This window comes from Microchirus variegatus (assembly GCF_963457635.1).
Source record: "Microchirus variegatus genome assembly, chromosome: 15".
NCBI lineage: Eukaryota > Metazoa > Chordata > Actinopteri > Pleuronectiformes > Soleidae > Microchirus > Microchirus variegatus.
Window position 1 is genome coordinate 18903272 of NC_139816.1, and position 6000 is coordinate 18909271.

Consider the following 6000-nt stretch of genomic DNA (forward strand, 5'->3'; position numbering starts at 1 on the left):
AAATATTTGCATATCGCTTAAGGAATATTTTTAATGAATTTTTGAAAATCAGGAAAGCGATCCATGCACTTAGGCAGTGACTTAACTTTTTATTCAAAAAAGACCCCAAAAGTATCTTGGAATGTCTTGAAATTGTACACAGTCATAGTCAACCATGCCCTGAACAAGAATCCGTTGAATATATTTGCATATCTCTTGAAGAATATTTTTAATGAACTTTTGAAAATCAGGAAATTGATCCATGCACTTGGACATTCCAAGTATGTTGGAATGTCTTGAAATTGTACTCGGTCATAGTCAACGACGCCCTGAACAAGAATCCATTGAAAATATTTGCATATCTCTTAAGGAATATTTTTAATGAATTTTTGAAAATGATGAAAGTCTGTGCACTTAGGCAGTGACTTAACTTTTTATTCAAAAAAGACCCCAAAAGTATCTTGGAATGTCTTGAAATTGTACTCAGTCATAGTCAACGACGATCTGAACAAGAATCAATTGAAAATATTTGCATATCTCTTAAGGAATATTTTTAATGAATTTTTGAAAATGAGGAAAGTCTGTGCACTTAGGCAGTGACTTAACTTTTTATTCAAAAAAGACCCCAAAAGTATCTTGGAATGTCTTGAAATTGTACACAGTCATAGTCAAGCATGCCCTGAACAAGAATCCGTTGAATATATTTGCATATCTCTTGAAGAATATTTTTAATGAACTTTTGAAAATCAGGAAAGCGATCCATGTACTTGGACATTCAAAGTATGTTGGAATGTCTTGAAATTGTACTCGGTCATAGTCAACGACGCCCTGAACAAGAATCCGTTGAAAATATTTGCATATCGCTTAAGGAATATTTTAAATGAATTTTTGAAAATCAGGAAAGCGATCCATGCACTTAGGCAGTGACTTAACTTTTTCGTCAAAAAAGACCCCAAAAGTATCTTGGAATGTCTTGAAATTGTACACAGTCATAGTCAAGCATGCCCTGAACAAGAATCCGTTGAATATATTTGCATATCTCTTGAAGAATATTTTTAATGAATTTTTGAAAATCCGGAAAGTGATCCATGCACTTGGACTTTCCAAGTATGTTGGAATGTCTTGAAATTGTACTCGGTCATAGTCAACGACGCCTTGAACAAGAATCCATTGAAAATATTTGCATATCTCTTAAGGAATATTTTTAATGAATTTTTGAAAATGATGAAAGTCTGTGCACTTAGGCAGTGACTTAACTTTTTATTCAAAAAAGACCCCAAAGGTATCTTGGAATGTCTTGAAATTGTACACAGTCATAGACAAGCATGCCCTGAACAAGAATCCGTTGAATATATTTGCATATCTCTTGAAGAATATTTTTAATGAACTTTTGAAAATCAGGAAAGCGATCCATGCACTTGGACATTCCAAGTATGTTGGAATGTCTTGAAATTGTACTCAGTCATAGTCAACGACGCCCTGAACAAGAATCCGTTGAAAATATTTGCATATCGCTTAAGGAATATTTTTAATGAATTTTTGAAAATCAGGAAAGCCATCCATGCACTTAGGCAGTGACTTAACTTTTTTGTCAAAAAAGACCCCAAAAGTATCTTGGAATGTCTTGAAATTGTACACAGTCATAGTCAAACATGCCCTGAACAAGAATCCGTTGAATATATTTGCATATCTCTTGAAGAATATTTTTAATGAATTTTTGAAAATCCGAAAAGCGATCCATGCACTTGGACATTCCAAGTATGTTGGAATGTCTTGAAATTGTACTCAGTCATAGTCAACGACGCCCTGAACAAGAATCAATTGAAAATATTTGCATATCTCTTAAGGAATATTTTTAATGAATTTTTGAAAATGAGGAAAGTCTGTGCACTTAGGCAGTGACTTAACTTTTTATTCAAAAAAGACCCCAAAAGTATCTTGGAATGTCTTGAAATTGTACACAGTCATAGTCAAGCATGCCCTGAACAAGAATCCGTTGAATATATTTGCATATCTCTTGAAGAATCTTTTGAATGAACTTTTGAAAATCAGGAAAGCGATCCATGCACTTGGACATTCCAAGTATGTTGGAATGTCTTGAAATTGTACTCAGTCATAGTCAACGACGCCCTGAACAAGAATCCGTTGAAAATATTTGCATATCGTTTAAGGAATTTTTTTTAAGAATTTCTGAAAATCAGGAAAGCGATCCATGCACTTAGGCAGTGACTTAACTTTTTTGTCAAAAAAGACCCCAAAAGTATCTTGGAATGTCTTGAAATTGTACACAGTCATAGTCAAGCATGCCCTGAACAAGAATCCGTTGAATATATTTGCATATCTCTTGAAGAATATTTTTAATGAATTTTTGAAAATCCGAAAAGCGATCCATGCACTTGGACATTCCAAGTATGTTGGAATGTCTTGAAATTGTACTCAGTCATAGTCAACGACGCCCTGAACAAGAATCAATTGAAAATATTTGCATATCTCTTAAGGAATATTTTTAATGAATTTTTGAAAATGAGGAAAGTCTGTGCACTTCGGCAGTGACTTAACTTTTTATTCAAAAAAGACCCCAAAAGTATCTTGGAATGTCTTGAAATTGTACACAGTCATAGTCAAGCATGCCCTGAACAAGAATCCGTTGAATATATTTGCATATCTCTTGAAGAATATTTTTAATGAACTTTTGAAAATCAGGAAAGCGATCCATGCACTTGGACATTCCAAGTATGTTGGAATGTCTTGAAATTGTACTCAGTCATAGTCAACGACGCCCTGAACAAGAATCCGTTGAAAATATTTGCATATCGTTTAAGGAATATTTTTAAAGAATTTTTGAAAATGAGGAATTTCTGTGCACTTAGGCAGTGACTTAACTTTTTATTCAAAAAAGACCCCAAAAGTATCTTGGAATGTCTTGAAATTGTACACAGTCATAGTCAAGCATGCCCTGAACAAGAATCCGTTGAATATATTTGCATATCTCTTGAAGAATATTTTTAATGAATTTTTGAAAATCCGAAAAGCGATCCATGCACTTGGACATTCCAAGTATGTTGGAATGTCTTGAAATTGTACTCAGTCATAGTCAACGACGCCCTGAACAAGAATCCGTTGAAAATATTTGCATATCGTTTAAGGAATTTTTTTTAAGAATTTCTGAAAATCAGGAAAGCGATCCATGCACTTAGGCAGTGACTTAACTTTTTCGTCAAAAAAGACCCCAAAAGTATCTTGGAATGTCTTGAAATTGTACACAGTCATAGTCAAGCATGCCCTGAACAAGAATCCGTTGAATATATTTGCATATCTCTTGGAGAATATTTTTAATGAACTTTTGAAAATCAGGAAAGCGATCCATGCACTTGGACATTCCAAGTATGTTGGAATGTCTTGAAATTGTACTCAGTCATAGTCAACAACGCCCTGAACAAGAATCCATTGAAAATATTTGCATATCGCTTAAGGAATATTTTTAATGAATTTTTGAAAATCAGGAAAGCGATCCATGCACTTAGGCAGTGACTTAACTTTTTATTCAAAAAAGACCCCAAAAGTATCTTGGAATGTCTTGAAATTGTACACAGTCATAGTCAAGCATGCCCTGAACAAGAATCCGTTGAATATATTTGCATATCTCTTGAAGAATATTTTTAATGAACTTTTGAAAATCAGGAAAGCGATCCATGCACTTGGACATTCCAAGTATGTTGGAATGTCTTGAAATTGTACTCAGTCATAGTCAACGACACCCTGAACAAGAATCAATTGAAAATATTTGCATATCGCTTAAGGAATATTTTTAATGAATTTTTGAAAATCAGGAAAGCGATCCATGCACTTAGGCAGTGACTTAACTTTTTATTCAAAAAAGACCCCAAAAGTATCTTGGAATGTCTTGAAATTGTACACAGTCATAGTCAACCATGCCCTGAACAAGAATCCGTTGAATATATTTGCATATCTCTTGAAGAATATTTTTAATGAACTTTTGAAAATCAGGAAATTGATCCATGCACTTGGACATTCCAAGTATGTTGGAATGTCTTGAAATTGTACTCGGTCATAGTCAACGACGCCCTGAACAAGAATCCATTGAAAATATTTGCATATCTCTTAAGGAATATTTTTAATGAATTTTTGAAAATGATGAAAGTCTGTGCACTTAGGCAGTGACTTAACTTTTTATTCAAAAAAGACCCCAAAAGTATCTTGGAATGTCTTGAAATTGTACTCAGTCATAGTCAACGACGATCTGAACAAGAATCAATTGAAAATATTTGCATATCTCTTAAGGAATATTTTTAATGAATTTTTGAAAATGAGGAAAGTCTGTGCACTTAGGCAGTGACTTAACTTTTTATTCAAAAAAGACCCCAAAAGTATCTTGGAATGTCTTGAAATTGTACACAGTCATAGTCAAGCATGCCCTGAACAAGAATCCGTTGAATATATTTGCATATCTCTTGAAGAATATTTTTAATGAACTTTTGAAAATCAGGAAAGCGATCCATGTACTTGGACATTCAAAGTATGTTGGAATGTCTTGAAATTGTACTCGGTCATAGTCAACGACGCCCTGAACAAGAATCCGTTGAAAATATTTGCATATCGCTTAAGGAATATTTTTAATGAATTTTTGAAAATCAGGAAAGCGATCCATGCACTTAGGCAGTGACTTAACTTTTTCGTCAAAAAAGACCCCAAAAGTATCTTGGAATGTCTTGAAATTGTACACAGTCATAGTCAAGCATGCCCTGAACAAGAATCCGTTGAATATATTTGCATATCTCTTGAAGAATATTTTTAATGAATTTTTGAAAATCCGGAAAGTGATCCATGCACTTGGACTTTCCAAGTATGTTGGAATGTCTTGAAATTGTACTCGGTCATAGTCAACGACGCCCTGAACAAGAATCCATTGAAAATATTTGCATATCTCTTAAGGAATATTTTTAATGAATTTTTGAAAATGATGAAAGTCTGTGCACTTAGGCAGTGACTTAACTTTTTATTCAAAAAAGACCCCAAAGGTATCTTGGAATGTCTTGAAATTGTACACAGTCATAGACAAGCATGCCCTGAACAAGAATCCGTTGAATATATTTGCATATCTCTTGAAGAATATTTTTAATGAACTTTTGAAAATCAGGAAAGCGATCCATGCACTTGGACATTCCAAGTATGTTGGAATGTCTTGAAATTGTACTCAGTCATAGTCAACGACGCCCTGAACAAGAATCCGTTGAAAATATTTGCATATCGCTTAAGGAATATTTTTAATGAATTTTTGAAAATCAGGAAAGCCATCCATGCACTTAGGCAGTGACTTAACTTTTTATTCAAAAAAGACCCCAAAAGTATCTTGGAATGTCTTGAAATTGTACACAGTCATAGTCAAGCATGCCCTGAACAAGAATCCGTTGAATATATTTGCATATCTCTTGAAGAATATTTTTAATGAACTTTTGAAAATCAGGAAAGCGATCCATGCACTTGGACATTCCAAGTATGTTGGAATGTCTTGAAATTGTACTCAGTCATAGTCAACGACGCCCTGAACAAGAATCCGTTGAAAATATTTGCATATCGTTTAAGGAATATTTTTAAAGAATTTTTGAAAATGAGGAATTTCTGTGCACTTAGGCAGTGACTTAACTTTTTATTCAAAAAAGACCCCAAAAGTATCTTGGAATGTCTTGAAATTGTACACAGTCATAGTCAAGCATGCCCTGAACAAGAATCCGTTGAATATATTTGCATATCTCTTGAAGAATATTTTTAATGAATTTTTGAAAATCCGAAAAGCGATCCATGCACTTGGACATTCCAAGTATGTTGGAATGTCTTGAAATTGTACTCAGTCATAGTCAACGACGCCCTGAACAAGAATCCGTTGAAAATATTTGCATATCGTTTAAGGAATTTTTTTTAAGAATTTCTGAAAATCAGGAAAGCGATCCATGCACTTAGGCAGTGACTTAACTTTTTCGTCAAAAAAGACCCCAAAAGTAT